Genomic DNA, 17545 nt, shown 5'->3' with positions numbered 1-17545 from the left:
TCCTTGGCTAAAACATTGCTCGCGTACTGGAATACCCATCAGTTCCGATTAGTGTGGGTGGCAGGCTTATCCGGTGTGCCATGGATCTAGCAGGGTTCTCCGGTATTTGTTCGGAGCACTTTGATAGTCTTTGCCTCCTTTAAAGGATTTCTGTTTTTGGTCCGAAACATGAATTGGTAAACCCTGCACGGACTGAGGGGTCTTCAGCATCACTGTCGGTATTACTGTTTTGTCACTTGTGTTTGTTGCGCCTGGGCTTGCCGTTCCCATCCCAGACTTCAGAAGTGCAGGGGTCGCCCCTTGAGAAACTACGGCTAGACAAATGTCCTCACCTGCACAGGAGAGGGCCATGAGTTCTCCGAGGGACGTCATGATCCTCGGCTTATCCTGTCTGAGCTGTCAGGTTAGTGATTCGTCTCGGATTATGTGCCTGAAGGCAATGGTGGCCTCAGCGTCGTGGAAATCAATGATTTGGTTCTTCCTAGGTAAGAACTGGTTCCAGAATTTTATAGCTGAGTCGCCATCCTGTTGGACAACATAACTAAGGTCATCGACATCTGGGGCCGAACATAGGTCCCTTGAAAATTTGACTGAATGGTGTCCTTCATCTTTTCTGAGATTTTGATAGAATTTCTAGGAAGGCTATAAATCCAGTTTTGTGCTAGATCCTTAAGCTTGAGCGACAGATACTTTACGGCATGGAGATCATCTCCTCGGGACATATGTATGTCTAGAAGGAAATCATCTATCTAGACTACAGAGTCCATAGTACCATCGTATTCTTTGATGTTGATGGGTTTAAATCCTTCTAGGAACTGGTGTTCCACGACCGCCTTGCATTGTGCCTCTACATTGGCCGGATATGCAAGAAATCTCTCCCATTTCTCATTGTGGATGGCTTCGTCGAATAAAACTCTTGTTGCTTCTGCTTCATGCTATGAGCGGTTTCAAATAGCCGTCGTTGGAAACATATTTGCTCGGCTGGGTCCTCGGGTACCTCGAAGTTGGAGGGCACGATGTCGTGACCGCCCTCTAATTTTGGCATGTCGTCGTCGTTAGTTCCATTGTTAGAGACCTCCATCTTCTTACCTTTCCTGCATGTGGGAGTTTCCATAGGCCCGTTTTATTGCTGGGGTCAATATGCCCGTCTTCCCCAGTGTTTGGGCTAGCGTTGTCTTCTGTGTTGTTAGCGTTGTTATTGTTTCCATCCCTTCTTATGATGTTCTTATTTTGCCGGTGGCATTTGGAACTCCTCTGAGGCCTCTGGTCGAGGTCCTACCAAGGAGTGTCGACCATGTAGACGTCATAACTAGATGAAGTGGCCCACTTCCTTGTCCGGGGTATGGCCGTGGGTTAGTTTGATTCATATACGCCGAGGACATCCTCGTCCATACCGAGGGCATCGTCGGTTCCATAATCGAGCGCGTTGGTCAGATCTTCAATTGCGGCAACTAGATGTGTGGTGGGTGAGAAGAAAATTTTCCGATCGTTGGCTTTATATCCTATTTGATCATAAACTGCAGATATGATCACTAGGTTCTAGATCTAGTCCAGTACCTCATTTACTCACGAGAGATCTTTCGTGTTCAAGGCTTGGCAATTGGCGAGCTGATGTGAAAAATCTTATTTTGTCCGCCCATGGTTGGCCCCTCATCTGAAGCCTCGTCGATCGTCCCTAGTTTGAGGACCAAGAAGGACTCTTCGGGGATGGTCGTCGGATCCGAAGTGAAGTTCAGCTTGGGACAGTTGTCCGAGGTGGCACACACTCGTTCAGACACAATGGCTCCCAGATCCCTTTCTCGGGCAGCTTTCGCGAGGGTGTCAAATGCATAGGGTAGATTGGAGGTTGGTTCCAGGGTGTTGGCATCTGGGATTTCCTCAGAATGGACCATGGCTTATCCTGATAAGACCATGTCGCCGCAGGCGTCAGCAACATACTCCAAACTCCTGAACATAGCGCCTTGATTCGGGACGAAGGTGTCGATGTAGCCTAGATGGCCACTGGGAATGGCATGTAATACTAGATTGTCGAATGCGAAAAGCTAGCGAGGGATAAAAGTGCCACCATAGTCGATGTTGTTCTTAAATTGCGGACGAGCCATCAGTCCTGATGGTCACACAGCAGGCTCTCAATGAAAGCAACAATGTCGGTGTCAAAACCAGCAAACTGCCGGTAGGAGGGACCGAGCTATGAGATCGGACATACGAGAACACGAGTCAAAAAACACCAGGATTTTACCCAGGTTCAGGCCGTCTCCATGGAGGTACAACTGTACGTCTTGCTCTTGTTGTATTGATATTGCAAGAATACAGAGTTGATCTACGTCAAGACCGTCGATGTGTGGGCTAAACCCTAGGTATTGTGAAGTTGTGTATGGATATCCTCTATGGACTAAACCCCACGGTTTATATAGGCACACAGGGGTATCTAGGGTTACATCAATGTAAGTTATCACATAAGCATTATACGCCAAATGAAGTCCTTCTCACTTGGACTGCACACCAAGTCTTCAGTGGTATCTTGGAAGCTCATGCCTTGTTGTAAAGCCTCTGATGTCCTTCCTTGAGGGTGGTACTCCAACCTGGCCCACAGATTGATTCACCTCGGCAAGGACCCTCTAGTGTAGGTCTCCATTAATGATGCTACCAGACTCTAGTGGGACTATGATGAGGAACATGGCCGCATGTACGTGACATATCCACACGTGTAATACGGATGCCTTGGCGGTAGCCTGGGATTAGCAGGATAGAGGTCATCTTTTTCCGCTTGATTTCTTCCGTAGTCGGGCCCTTCTCTTCTAGATTATGCTTGTATGGATGATTGTATTGAAAGTTGATATTTAGCTTGTGGCGAGTGTAATCCAACTCCATATGCTCATCTCCTTTTTAAATGTATGTGTGATGATATCTATTGTTGCGAAATGATGAGATGCGCTTCTATCCCTATCAAGGCCTTCAGCCACGATGAGGATAGTACCGCATCTTGGGCATTACAAGTTGGTAATAAGAGCCATACTGATTATAGGAATCCCTTGCTTGATCAAACTTTGTTGAGTCGAGCCTAAACAAATATTTTGAGTCTAGTTATATATAGGGGAGTAGGAATCCTTTTACTCCCCTTCCCTGCTCTAGTGAGGAACCGTGACATAGGAATTTTAGTTCTACAACTCCTCTCACTCAAAAACAAATTCACATGGTATTTTGGAACCTGTAAGATGCCAGTGTGATGGAACTCTTTAGTTGGTGTCTCTTTCCTGAATTGACTTTTTAGCCGGGGAGTAGAGATCCAGGGGGTCCTCGACACACCATTACCATTCCGTTTCCTTAGTATCAAAGGACGAGGATGTTCGAAAAAAATTCAATACTATTTGTGGTGCAAAGACTGTAGCGGCAGCAAATACTGGGGAGCGGGATCACATGTACTACCATACCTAGTATCATCATAATTACGAGGGTGTGAGGTAGATGAGTTTTTGAGACTTCAGGTTATGTGTAGACGGATGTGATACATTGGAGTGTAGTATTATGCTAGGAGTTGAGTGATGGATATTACTTCGTGTTTCCGTGGAGCCGATTCTATAACCAAAGGATTTCTGGATTTCTTAGATGGGAACTCCAGGTAGTTACCTAGGAATTTTCTTCCAAAAAATGTATGATGGGTTGTACATTTGTTCCGAGCTAATCTCAATCCAATACATTATTTTTCATTTTAGTGGGTTTCAAATCTAAGGTTGATATCACTAATCTTGGGAATATTCTTACTAATTTATAGTTTGAATGTAATTTTTAGGACTACAAGTTGTAATATTTTGAGACGATTGATTCAACATTATCATCATGGTAGGCCGTGATGGTTGGAACCAATGCCAATACTAATATGTTGCTGAACCTAGTGCAAGGGTTCCAGAACTAGCAAGGGTATCAAGGCAATCATAGGAATTTCATCAATCAGCCTCAGTTCGCAACTCCAAATCAGTTCATCGCCAATGAAACCAAGTCCTTCAGCACCCGTGTACAACCTCTTGATGCGGATGATTGGCATGCCGACATCAACAAGCATGTTTAGTGCAACAACGTTAGGCCCCAGGATTATGTTAGGTTTGTAACTTTCAAGCTCAAGAAGCACGTAGCAGAGTGGTGGCAGCAATACAAGGGTTCTAAGGGAGGTCGAGTGGTCAGCTACGATGGCTTTTGACATGCCTTCAAGGCTCACCATATCCCGACGAGTCTTGTTGAGGGTATGCGTGAGAAGCTCAGAAACCTCAAGGAAGGAAGCTTGACTGTCTATCAGTACAACACTTATTTCAAGAATCTGGCCCCTTATACCAAGCAAGATCCGCGAGACGAAAAAATGAAGATCTATCAGTTCATAGGTAGCCTCAAAGATGAACTCTAACTTTCTCTCTTTCTTACAGAGGTGACTAGGCATGATCTGTTTTATATCATGGCTCTAAGGCTTGAAGCAGCTCAGTCCATGGCCATGGCTTCCAAGAAGCGGTTTAGAGACTCCCACCCTTCTTCGTCTTCTTCTCAGGTGGTTCCTAAGAAGTAGAATTCTGGGAACCAAATCCTCCTCAACAACAGAAGCAAATAGGTGGTCGTGGTTCTTCCCGTCCAACCAAACTAGGGTTCCACCATAGGCCTCAGGCTCTGAGGTCTGGAGGTCCTCAGCCAGCTCACTCTGGTCCGCTCACAGAGGTTACTTGTCACAAATGTGGTAGAAGGGTCACTACACTCCTAAGGACACCATCCAACGATGTCTTCCCCCTCCCCCTCCATTCAAGACTCTAGGTAATGTGATGGAGAATCATAATCCCATGTGAGTCAGAGTGAACATGGTCAACTCAGCTCAAGCAGAAGAGTCCTTAGAAGTGATAGTGACTACTCTCTTAGTCAACTCTATTCGTGCAAGTTATATTCAATTCTGGTGCATCGCATTGCTTAATTTCGAAACCTTGTGTTACCAAGCATGAGTTACCTCGTTTGCAATATCCTTTTCGTGTGGTCTTCTCGTGTCACACCCTATGTTTGTACCACTTTTATAGGTTTATATTTTATGAAAATAAGGACCAATTAAAACTTTTATGTGCTTATGATGTTTGAATTGATTTCTATTTGCTTGAGTGCTTGTTTATGTTTTAGTTCCCAAAAATCTTTCTACTTTGAAAACTTTTCTCCTTCATCCAAATCATTGCCCAATGACCATACCATGTGCATAGAACCTAAAACTATTTTTACAAAATCTTATTTTGTCGAAAAAATATTTATTTCATTTATGCTTTAAAAAAACCCTGAATTGATGTTTGTACTACAAGTCCTCAAAATAGGGAACATTTTTCGCCCCAATATTTTATTTGGATCCTATTATTAAAAAAGACTTCACAAAACTACAACACTATTAGTTTTAAAGTTATTGTTATATTTTATTTAAATACCTTTTTATGAGGCCAAAAATGGCCTTTTCTAAGGGAAAATTATTTTATGCTTCGAAAATATTTGAGAAAAATTAGGGAAACTCACTCCACATACATTTTCCATATATAAGAGTTTCCACACATGGTCATGTTCAAAAGATTGGACAAAACCGTTCAAAACTTTTTGTACCTATTTTAAATATTTGAAACATTTCTATAAGAAATATTCTCAAATAAATCCAGGGAAATTCTAGCAAGTCAAACATGTTATATGTGATGATCTTGCCAAGTTTCATGTCAATCCTAATTGTTGTAATACACCAAAATATTCCAAAACCCTCTTTGGCCAGATCCAAACTTGAACAAGTTTACATTGTCATGTTTCTTATTTTGATACCATTCTTTGTGGGCATGCCCTAATCACAAAATAATTCCACCACACCAAGTGGTGCATTAGGGGTGGGGAATAGTTTTGCATGACTAGATCTAATGAAACCCATTTCTGCCCATTTCTAAGCTATACCAAGTCTACATTGGAAACTTTCTTCAAATGGGCTCAAACCTTGTGATCACTCTGATTTCTACATATTATTTGACCCTGTTCTATCTCACAATAAGTGGTTAAAATTATATTGACCAAAACAACATGAAATGCCATCAATCCATTACTAACAGTTATTGTTTTCCCATCTTAACTTGTTCTTCTTGGCCTCCAATTTTTACCACACCTCCACCAAGACCCACAACACCTCGTGTATATTTCCAAAGGGGTAACTCCATGATTGAGTGGGTGGAAACCCCTCTTCCATTCTTTACACAAACATATTTCTCCCTTCTCTCTCTGCTCTATCCCACTCATGGCCCTTCGAGACCATCCAAAGCCACTTTCCAATTTTTTAATCCCCGCTCTAAAGCTGGAAACTCAAAGAGATGCAAGTGTGCGTCAAAAGCCAGGCATGCCGGCAGAATTCGCGCTCTGGAGCGCGGTGTTTCCCTCCAAATGGTTGACATCTCTCCCGTTCCCACCATGCGTGCTCTCCGCGCACAAGGAGCTGCGTCTCCACGTCTGCATCACGCCAGGGCCGCGTCCCCTTCCTCTCTCTCTCAAGTGCCCCTACGGTGCGTGCGAGAGCACTGCCCGGCTCGGAAATCCCCCCCCACTCTCCTCTCTCCTTTCCTTAGGATCAAAGCCAAGACCAAGAACACCCCAAACATAATCTAGCTAGAGCCCATGGCCTCTAGCAAAGGCAACAACCATGTCGGCACACGGGTCCATGGTGCTCCAGCCCCAGTCTATTTAAGCCTCTCCCTGACCACTGCGGGCTCCCTCCCACTCCCAATCAACTTCCTCATGCATCCACCCCTCTCAAGGAGCTCCCAAGCTACAGATCAAGCTCGGAGTCCGCCGATCGGCTCGCCGGTGATCTCCAGGTAGAGAGCCCCTCCAGATCTGTTTCCTTCTCAGCTGGTTCTCCCTTGCCTCCCTAACAATTTTCCTCTCCTTTCCAGCATGGATTACCGTAGGAAGTGTCGTATTCACCCTATCTAGAGCAGCTCCGTCGTGGCCCTCTTCGTCGTTGGTGACTCCAGTTACCCTGGCGACTCCCTCAACCTCCACCCAAACAACGATGACGCCCCAGACCCATCCCCATCCTCGCCTGCTGTTGTCGTGCCCCTAGCAACAACTATGAGCTTTCCATCCCTCTGGCTAGGGGTTGACGCTGAACCTGACAAGACACGCCCGCTCATCAACCTCTCGCACCCGTCCCGCACCTCTCTTTCTCTGCCACTAGGCGCGGCCCGTCAGGTTTGAAACCAGGCGGCGCACGCGCCCCAGCTCGTTTGGGCTGGCTAGCCTCTGGGTAGGCCCAGGTGCAGGTCAATATTGCCAAGTGCATGATGCCCATTTCGTTTTTTTACTTTTTTGCCATTTTCCAGAAATTCCTCTCGATTAAATTTTTATCCAAATTCAAATATTCCAAATTCTAAAATCTTCTAAAAACTCCACGTATTTAATGATACTTCTTGTGCATCATTTTGAAAACAACTTTGTAGTGTTTTATTTAAAACCTTGTTTGAATATTAAAAGTGTCTCTTAAAATATTTTTTATTATTTATAACACATCAAAACCAACGACTACTAATTTTGGTATTTTTAGTTTTCACCCTAGTATTTTACAAAAATGGTTTGACATTTTTGGGAGTAGTTAATTTTGTTTATTTTTGTCGTGGCTTTATTTGTGCCCTTAATTTTGTGATGATGGATTACATTGTTGACGAAGGAGTTTGATCAAAAGAATTTGAAGACCCCAAAGACTTCGTTGATTCACGCAAGCAGCCCCTTGTCCATGTCTAAGAAACCTTTTTATGCATGTTATATATAACTTTAAATTCATGGATCGGAATCATGATGATATGGTGACCAATTTGGTGGATACCTACATTACTTTCCTCGTTGATACTTGCATTGTGCATGACCCTACCTTCATATGAGGGTTATGCGGGTGGAAAGTAGATAGGATGCTAGCAATATTGTCGGTGATGCGAGGTCGACACCTATGGGAATCAACGTGAAACCCTTGTGATCATAGGGCGGGGAGAGGTTGCGTGAAGAGCAGAACTAAGGATCAACACCCGGCAATCCTTTTTACCCAGATTCGGGCCGCTTACACGTAAAACCCTACGTCCTGCTTGTCTGGTTGTATTAAGCATTTTGTTGTTGATCGTTACACTCAATTTTGATAACCGTCTTATGGTCCAATGTCCAAAGAGTCTAACCCATTTTGAATGAGCTAAGGGCCTCCTTTTATAGGCGAAGGGGTCACCTACAGTGCTCGGTCGTAGGTTCACGAGGAGTTACAGTGAACCTAGGGCGGTGCTTATCAATCTACCGCTGTCAGATGCATTTAATGCATGTCTTGTCCTTGTCAGCAATGTGTTGGTGAAGTAACGTATCCAGGCGTTTCAACACCTAGACGCTGCGCTGGCGCATGCGGAATGTGCTGGCACTTGGGGGGCGGTGGCACTATGGCAAGGGCGGTTTCCCACTAGTGTCCAGGCCCGTCATCCCGACAAGGAGCTTGCCGGGGCCTGGAGTCTCCGTCCCGGCAACGAAGCTTGCCGGGCGCTTCAGTTGTCATCCCAACAAGGGAGCTTGTTGGGGTCTTGTACTTGGTGAGTTCATCGCGCCCACTAAATGGACGCGGCCTTGGTCATCCTCCCGGCAAGGCAGGCTTTGCCAAGGCCTTGATAATTTTGGGAGTTGTATCTCGGCTGGGTCCTGCCATGCCCTGCTGGCTGGGGATCTTCGTCCCCGTGCACAAGTCTGGGGTACTAGGGACCCCAGTATTTAGTGCACCGACAGGAGCCCCAGGGCCTGGGCCACACACGCGTGCGTGGCGTTGTTGGGCCAGGCCGAAAGAGGTGCACGGGCATCCGTGGCTGGATCTGCTGGCGGTTGCTTTTCCCCACGTCGCGCATTGAACACGTTGAGTGGGGAGTCATGCTTGTAGTGGCCTAGGTGGCCGCGAGCATGGGGAACCGTTGGTGGAGTAGGCAAAGGTTCGGCCTGCATATCCATAAGAGGCGGAAACATGAGCCCTCCTAGCCCAATATTCCCGGTCCTTTTAGAATCTCAAACGTTGCCGCTGTCAACTCCCTTGTCTAGAGCTTCCCCATGCCTCCCCTTCCTCCCTAAGGTTCCGCTTTGGGCGGCAGCGTCCATCCTCCGCCATCGCCATGCCGCCGAAGGCCTCCAAAGGAAAGTCCGCCGCCACGGAAACAGATTTGGCGAGGCTGCGGAAGAAGCACACCTACTTCCCAAAAGGTCTGGATATGGCCACTCTGAAAAGCCACTACCAGATCATGTGGGCCGTCAAGACGAAGGAGCATCCGGCCACCCACGTGCTCCTCGGGACGGGAAGCGGGGGGCCGGACCAGTTCTTTTTCGACGTCATGCACACCAACGGCTTCCGCCTCCTTGACTTCATGCCGAACGCGGTGACGTGCATGTCCATCTTCTTGCAACTCTGTGAGAACTTCGTCGGGATCACTCCCAACACAACTCTCTTCCACCAGTACTTCACTGCTCGCATCTAGGACGGGGAGGCCCTTTCGGCCTCCATCCCCTAGGTCCCAAGGCCTGGGTCCAAGGAGGCGTACCCGGGTGGTACCCTCCGCAAGAAGTGGGATGAGTGGCGGGGGAAATGGTGTTGGATTCGTCAGGAGGGGTACCTGCCCTGTTTCGAGCCCAGGACCTCCAGGATTGGGTCCCAGGGAAAGGGCTGGAGCGATCTGTCCCCTGACGATGATAAGCTGACCATCGGCACCAACAGGACCTTGTGCCTCAGGGCCGCGGGGTTGACGATGGACATGGTGGCCGCCGATTTCATCCGCAGGCGCATCCCGCCCCTCTAGTACAGGGGAGGATTGCTGATATCGGTCTTTGTGAACACAGCGGATGTCATGCGGCTGCGATCGGGTGTGGATAACATTCTGATGGCCGTGGAACATGGGTACTTCTGTCGGAAGTTGTTCAGTCCTCAGCAGAAGACTCGGCTGTCGAGGGGGGTCTTTCCGTTGTGCAACAACTCGGCCCTGAGCAATCTGACGGCGATGATGCCGGATTGGGATGCTCACGGCGTGGTTGCAACCTGGCTAGAGCCCGCGGCGGAGGTAGTCTCATCTTTTTTCGACAGATTATCGGAGGTCTTCATTCGAGATGAAACCGGCCTCATCCACGAGACCACCGCAAAGGGAGAAGCGTACATCGCCTGCCGGGTGGAGTAGCATACCCTCGCCCTCGAGGCTGGGGATGCGGGATTCCACGGCGGGAAACGACTGGCAAAGAGATGCCGCCGCAAGCGGAGTTTGTCGAGGGGCCGGCAGCTTGGCTGTTGGTGGATCAGGTGGCCTCGCCACCAGGGAGCTCATCAGCTTGGCTGTCGGGGGTCACCTAGAGGAATGGGTGCCTGGCGCCAGGGCGCAAGAGGAGGAGCAGGAGACGGAGGAGCGCTCGGCTCGCCGAAAGCCCAAGCGAGTGCACCGCCGCGTCGGCTCCAACATCCCAGCCCACCAAGGCCTGCCTACCGCACCCACCAAACGTCCGAGGGCAGGGCTGAGGTGCATTATGATATCTTGACCCTGAGTTTGGAGGAGGAGTATGACGACTAAGATTTTGATCTCCCGTCTCCCCCCATCCTTACTTGCTTGGTGCTTTTACTGATTTGATGCTGTCGTCCCCTCGCGGGATAGCCAGACGCAGGCCCAAAGGTTGGCGAAGAGGGCCAGGGTGTCAGCCACCGGCGAGAGCAGACACATGGGCTGGTGGGGTGCCCCCGGCAAACCCCAGGCGGCCAGCCAAGGCCGATCCTTCGGTGGATGCTGATGCATTGGCCGGTGATGGGCCCCCGGCAGTCGCCATGGAGCCAACCAGCGACAACCATTGGCGGACGTTCCGGAGGCTTCACCGGCGCCTCCGACCACTCTCGTGGCCAGCCCCCGGCAAAGCCCCCAGCGTGCATCGCCTCAGCCCGCGGAGTTCAAGGACAAGCACCCGATAACGGACGTTGCAAGGGAGGGGACAACCATCGTCCCTCAGCAGGAAGAAGGTGCGCGTCTGTCTAGGAGCATCTGCAAGTTGGGCCTTGATTTCTCTTCTTGATTAATTCCCCTCATCTTGATTATTCCTCTTGTCTTCCTACCCACAGATCCTTCTCCCAGGGAGGAGATGGACGTTCACGCCGTGGTTACGGAGGTTGCCCGTGAAGCAGCAGCTAAAGCCTCGGAGCGGGACTGCCCACGAGGAGCGGGAGCAGGAGCAGGATATCAAGGGGCCTGCAAAGGGGTCCGTCGAGGGCCCGAAGGAGCATCCGTACGACTCTTCGCTTGTCGGGGGTGAGGAGACTGCCAGGGACGAGGAATCACAGCCCGTCGGAGGAGAGGCAGGCGGCGGTCAGCTTCCCAGGCCCGAGGATATCCCGGGCAGTGGGTACCTACTCGTCGGCGAGGAGACGTTCGTCAACCCGCCAAGGGCATAGCGATCAAGGATCTTGGCAAAGGGGGAGAGCGTCGATGTGGAGCTTTCCACCGGCATTGGTCCCGACGCCTCGGTCGGGTTGGGAGGCAGTGGTGAAAGCCCAGCGAGCAGCAGCTCTTCTTGTCCATGAGGGACCACGTCGGCCAACTCCAAGCCTTGTATCGCGCCAGGAGGGAGAAATTGGACTCCCGGGAGGCGGTCATCAAGGCGGCGGAGGAGGCGTTTGAGAAGCATTTCGAAGAAACACGGGCTCACTTTGATGTGGCCTACAAGGCGCTGCAGAACGAGCGCGAGAAGTTAAGGTCGAGGACCAAGCGCTCAACCTTTGGTCGGATGACCTCTAGAAGGAGGAGGAAGAGTCTCGGCATCGAATCTCAGCCGAGGAAGCCCGCCACACCAACATCCAGATCGGCCTAGAATCCCATGAGAAGGAGCTTGCCGCCCGTGAGTGCGCGCTCAGCAAGTGGCTCCGTGCCAAGGACGAGGATCTCAAGAAACAGGTGGCGAAGTGTACTTATGAGCTGGCAGACCAGTTCCAGAGCGTCCTCGATGCTCAGGCTTCGGAATATGCCTGCAAGCTTCAGGAGGCTACCGACCGAGCGTATGCCGCCAAAGTCGCCAAGGATGGGCTCACTGAGATGGTGAAATATCTCGAGGAAGAGTTTGATGGCCTGTGTGACGAGGTTTCGACGCTCTCTTTTGTGAGGGATAAGGCCCTTGCCAGCTTGAGGGATGATGAGGTTGTTGCGGCTGATAAGGCCGCCCAGCTTTGTAGCGCCAACGCCTCCCTAGTCGTCCATCAAAACAAATTGGCTCCTATGAAGGAGGCACTCAAGGAGGGTGAGGCCCGGGAGGAGGATTTGACTCGAAGGCTCTAGGTTGCGGTGGAACAGCTCGATGCTGCCTCCGCCGACCACAACGGGTACGTGGAGACCGTCAAGTTGTGGACGGCGCACCTTGTTAACATTGCCTCCACTATTGCCGATCGGCTGGCCACCATGGATCTCGAAGGTCCTGGCTATTCTCCTTCACTAGGGGTTCCTCCGAGCGTCAAATTTTCCTTGTTCTTCGAGAGTCTGACCGACGCCCTGAACCGTCTTCAGACCGGCAAGGCGACGCGGCTGGCGAGCGAGGCCCGACGACTGTGCCGGAGCATCCTCCTCAAGGTGCTCACCAAGCTAGCGTACAATAACCCTGATCTGAACCTCTCCATGGTACGCCTGCCGAAGGACGTGGACCCCAACCCTTTTGAGGAGAAGGTCATGCCTATCGTGGACAGGGTAGACAATGTTAAGAGGGTGCAAGGTTTACGTCGAGACTATCCCCCATGCCCCTTGTTACTGCAATGTGTGCTTCAAACATAATTATTGTTATTTGTAGTATACTGAGTGCTTCGCTTGGGAGAGTAGTGCTTCTCTTCCTCTACAGCCCCTTTCTCTCTCCCCTTTTTTTATCGTGCTCTACCTTTGTGTGTTTGCTGGGGTATCGTTGGCTCGATCGGCCTTGTCATGATCACCTTGTGGGGCGATACCTTTCCGGAGTCGTCACTACCGATAGGGTATTTAGGTCCCTTCCGGGATTTGACATGGGTCGTCGAGTACGCTTTTTACAAATAGGGGTGTGCTGGACAAGCCACCTTGGTTGTTGAGCGTGCTTTGAGAAGATGTCTGGAGGGCTTTTGACATTGATCCCCAGCGCACAGGTTTTCCCACATGACAGAATCGAGGATGCTTAGAGAGGAGAGGCATGTACTTACCCGACGACTTACTCAAAGCGTTTGCAACTTATCTGCCGGCTGTGTTTACTTTTTTCGGACTCGAGTGGATTATCTCGGCTCTTGCTACTGCTATGGGCGTCCCCACTATCTCCTCGCTGCCAAACTTGTGCACGGGGTTGTACGCATCTTTGAAGAGAAAGAAGAAAGGGAAAACATCTGTCAGGGCTATGGTCCCCTTGTTAGTTTATGCGTTTCACAAAATCATAGATGCATGCATATTTCTATCATGAGAATCTATATGATCATGTGGAACGCTATTCTTTATTTAACTGCGCTCAGGGTATTTGCCTGGCTTTGTACAAAGGATTACATGCAACTTCAGCAAGACTTGTACAAAATGGTGGTCGACGGTCAGCCCGGTAACCTCTCCCTACGGGTAGAACTTTCGAAGATGCTCAATGTTCCACGATTTGTTCATCGGTAAGCCATCTTCGGTCTATAGGCGGACAGCGCAGGGCCTGGTGACTCGCACTACCCGATATGGGCCTTCTCACTTCGGCGTCAACTTGTTTGAATTCTTGGCCGACTAAACGTGCCGAAGAACAAGGTCGCCTTCCTCAGGACTTCTGGCTCGTACCTTGCGGCTATGATAGCGGTGCAAGGCTTGTTGCTAGCGAGAGGCTCGCACAGCCGCCTGAATCGGGCTCTCCTCGAGGAGCACTATGTCGTCTGGATGCAATTGCTCTTGCTCAAGCTTATCATAAGCGAGCACCCGAGGCGACCCATAAATCAGTTCCGTGGCAAGAACTGCTTCTGCTCTGTAGACCAGGGAGAAGGGTGTCTGGCCGGTGGCTCGATTTGGTGTCCTTCTGATCGACCAAAGAACCACCAGCAGTTCATCAATCGAGTGCTTTCCATGCTTGCGCAGCTTGTCGAAAGTCCTGGTCTTGAGCCCGCGCAGTACCTCGGCATTTGCTCTTTCGGCTTGACCGTAGCTCCTTGGGTGAGCGACGGAAGCAAAGCATATTTTTCTACCGAGGTCCTGGGCGTATTGCATGAAGGTGCGGCTCATGAACTGGGTGCCGTTGTCGGTGATGACGCTGTTCGGGACGCCAAAGTGACATACTATCCCCTTGAAGAACTTGACGACTGATTGCGCTGTCTCCTTTCTCACTAGCTCCGCTTCTCGCCACTTTGCGAACTTGTCGATTGCGACGTACAAGTACTCAAAGCCCCGACGGCGTAGGGGAAGGGCCCGAGAATATCGAGCCGCCAAACTGAGAATGGCCATGAGAGAGGGGTCGTTTGAAGAGCTTGTGCTGGTTGATGAAGCTCTATTCAATGGAAATGGCACGCTTCACACTTGGTTACTAGTGCAGTTGCATCCTGGAGGGCTGTGAGCCAGAAGAATCCTTGCCAGAACGCCTTGCCGGCAAGGGCCCTCGACCCTATGTGGGATCCACATATTCCTCCGTGTATTTCAACCAACAGCTCCAGTCCTTCCTCCTAGGGAATGCACTTCAGCTTCACGCCGTTGAGTCATCTTCTGTAGAGGGCATCATCTACGAATTGGTACAAGCTCGACTGGCAAACTACTTTTTCTGCTTCTTCGGGTTCTTCGGGTAATTCCCTAGTGTGGTGGTATCGGACAATGTGCTGCACCCATGCCGGAGCGTCGGGCTCGACGGCAAGGACTAATGGCATGTCTTCTGCCGGGGTGGGATCAGGCTTTGCTTCTGGTCCAGCAACTTCTTCCGCGACGAGGTTCTTGCCGGGGCTCCATGGCAGGTATGTCGGGAGGTACTTGCCAGAGTTAAGCTTCTTCCTTTTGTCTGGCTTGGTTGATGGTGCCACAGAGGGTTGAGTCAGTGGTAGCATGAAAGTTCCTGGTTCCACACGAAGTTTAAGTGCTGCACGCTTCGACAGGTCATCTGCAATGTTGTTTTCGGCACAGGGTACGTGCTCCAACTGTAGACCATCAAAGCGTTCCTCCAACATTCTCACCTCCTCCACGTAGGCTTCCATCAACGGGCTCTAATAGTCTTTGTTGACTTGCTGGATGACCAGCTGGTAGTCACCTTTGAGGATGAGTTTCCGAATTCCAAGATCTGTCGTGATCCTGAGTCCGGCAAGCAGTCCTTCGTACTGTGCGGTGTTGTTGGTTGACTTCTCCCGGGGAAAATACATCTGGATCACATACTTGAGATGCTCTCCGGTAGGAGCGACTAGCAGCACGCCAGCTCGGGCGCACTGGTGGGAGGACGCTCCGTCGAAGTAAATGACCCATTCCGGATATGATTCCCTGCCCGGGAGGGTTGATTCTGGTATTTCTTCGTCTGGCATCGGGGTCCATTCTGCAATGAACTACGCCAAGGCCCTGTTTTGTATGGTTGAGGTGCCCTCGAACTTGAGGCCAAAGCTGGACAACTCCAATGCCCACTCCACTATCCTACCAGTTGCATCGGGGTTTCGCAGAACCCTTTGGAGCGGGAAGCGAGTGACGATGGTAATCTCATATGCTTGGAAGTAGTGTTGCAACTTTCTTGAGGCCATGAGGAGGCCAAAAAGATACTTTGGCGCTCCGGAATATCTCGTCCTGGCCCCTTGTAGGAGGGAGCTAACAAAATAGACTAGGGGTTGCACCAACTTCCTCTTTTGCACAGGCCCGCTGGTTGGCGAGGATCTCTCTTGGTTGCACCCCGATTGCGTAGGGGGGCCTTGTTCGCCGTCGTGCATCTCCTCATTGAGCGGCGTCGCCTTTGCTGGGGCTTCATCGTCCTCGTCCCTCTGCACCACCAAGGCAGCACTGACCGCCTGGTTGGTTGCCGTTAGATACAAGAGCTGTGGCTCTGGGGGTCTAGGGGCCACAAGAACGGGTGCAAAGGAGTGGTATTTCTTCAGATCTTCTAGTGCCATTTCCGCCTCAGGAGTCAACTTCATCAGTCTTGCCTTCTTCAGGATTTTGAAGAAGGGCAGGGCGCGCTGAACGGACTTGGAGATGAACCGGCTCCGGGCAGCTACACAACTGGCTAGGCGTCGCACATCCTTGACGCGCTTCGGTGCCTCAATCTGCTCGATGGCCTTGATCTTGCGGGATTGTCTTCGATCCCATGTTGGGACACGAAGAACACGAGAAGCTTGCCGGATGGGACACAGAAGACACATTTCTTGGGGTTGAGCTTGAGGTTGATTTTGCGCAGGTTGGAAAACATTTCTTTGATGTCTTGCACAAGGGTCGACCTGTCCTTGGTTTTGACCACTATGTCATCCATATAGGCTTCCAGATTTCTATGGAGTTGGGGTTAAAAACCAATTTGGATCACCCTTCCGAAAGTCAAACTGACATTCTTCCACCCGAGAGGCATCCGCAAAAAATAGTACGTGCCACATGGGGTGATGAACGCGGTCTTTTCTTCATCTTCCTCGGCCATGTAGATCTGCTGATAACCGGAGTAGGCATTGAGGAAGGACAGCAGGTCACAGTCGGCAGTGGAGTTAACAATCTAGTCGATGCGCGGTAAGGGAAAGGGATCCTTGGGACATGCCTTATTGATGTCGGTGAAGTCAATACAAAGCCGCGACTTGTCGTTCGCCTTGCGCACAACGACTGGATTGGCCAACCATGTGGGATGGATGACCCCTCTGACTAGGCCTGCTGCATCTAGCTGCTTGATCTCCTCAGCAATAAACTTTTGCCGCTCTAGGGCCTGTTTCATCACCTTCTGCTTGACCGGCCGCGTGTGCAGACAAACGACAAGGTGGTGCTCAATCACCTTCCTGGGCACGCCGGGGATATCTGACAGTTGCCAAGCAAACACATAAGGAGTTTCCCACAGGAAGGCGATGAGCGCGCTTCCCTATTTGCTGTCAAGGTTGGAACTAATGGTGAAAGTTCCACCCGAGCCGTTTTCCTTGGCTGGCACCTTCTTGGTCTTAGGTGGAGCGGCCCTGGAATTATTTCTTTGCGTGGTGGATCTGTCACGCACGTCCTTGTCGGCACCACAACACTTTGACGAGGTGTGCTTGCCGGGGTCAACGCGTGAGGTCCTCTTGGCGGCCTTCTTCTCCCCTGGGATCTTCGTGGCAGCGGAAGGGGCCTTGGCGGCGGCGCCGCCACGGCCTCCTGGCAGAAGTGGTCGGTGCACCGGAGCGCGTGTTTCTTGTCGGCGCAGATGAGGATGAGGCCGACCGGGCTAGGCATCTTCAAGGTACCGTAGGCATAGTGCGAGGTCGCCATGAATTTGGCCAACGTAGGGCGCCCCAGGATCCCATTGTATGCGAATGGGTTGTCGACAACGTCGAAGATGACCTTTTCCGTTTGGTAGTTCTAATCGCTGCCGAAAGTTACCGGCAACGTGATCTTTCCCTTAGGCTGGA

The sequence above is a fragment of the Hordeum vulgare genome, chromosome 7H (genome assembly GCF_904849725.1).
Source record: "Hordeum vulgare subsp. vulgare chromosome 7H, MorexV3_pseudomolecules_assembly, whole genome shotgun sequence".
Taxonomy (NCBI): domain Eukaryota; kingdom Viridiplantae; phylum Streptophyta; class Magnoliopsida; order Poales; family Poaceae; genus Hordeum; species Hordeum vulgare.
This window is presented reverse-complemented; position numbering follows the sequence as displayed.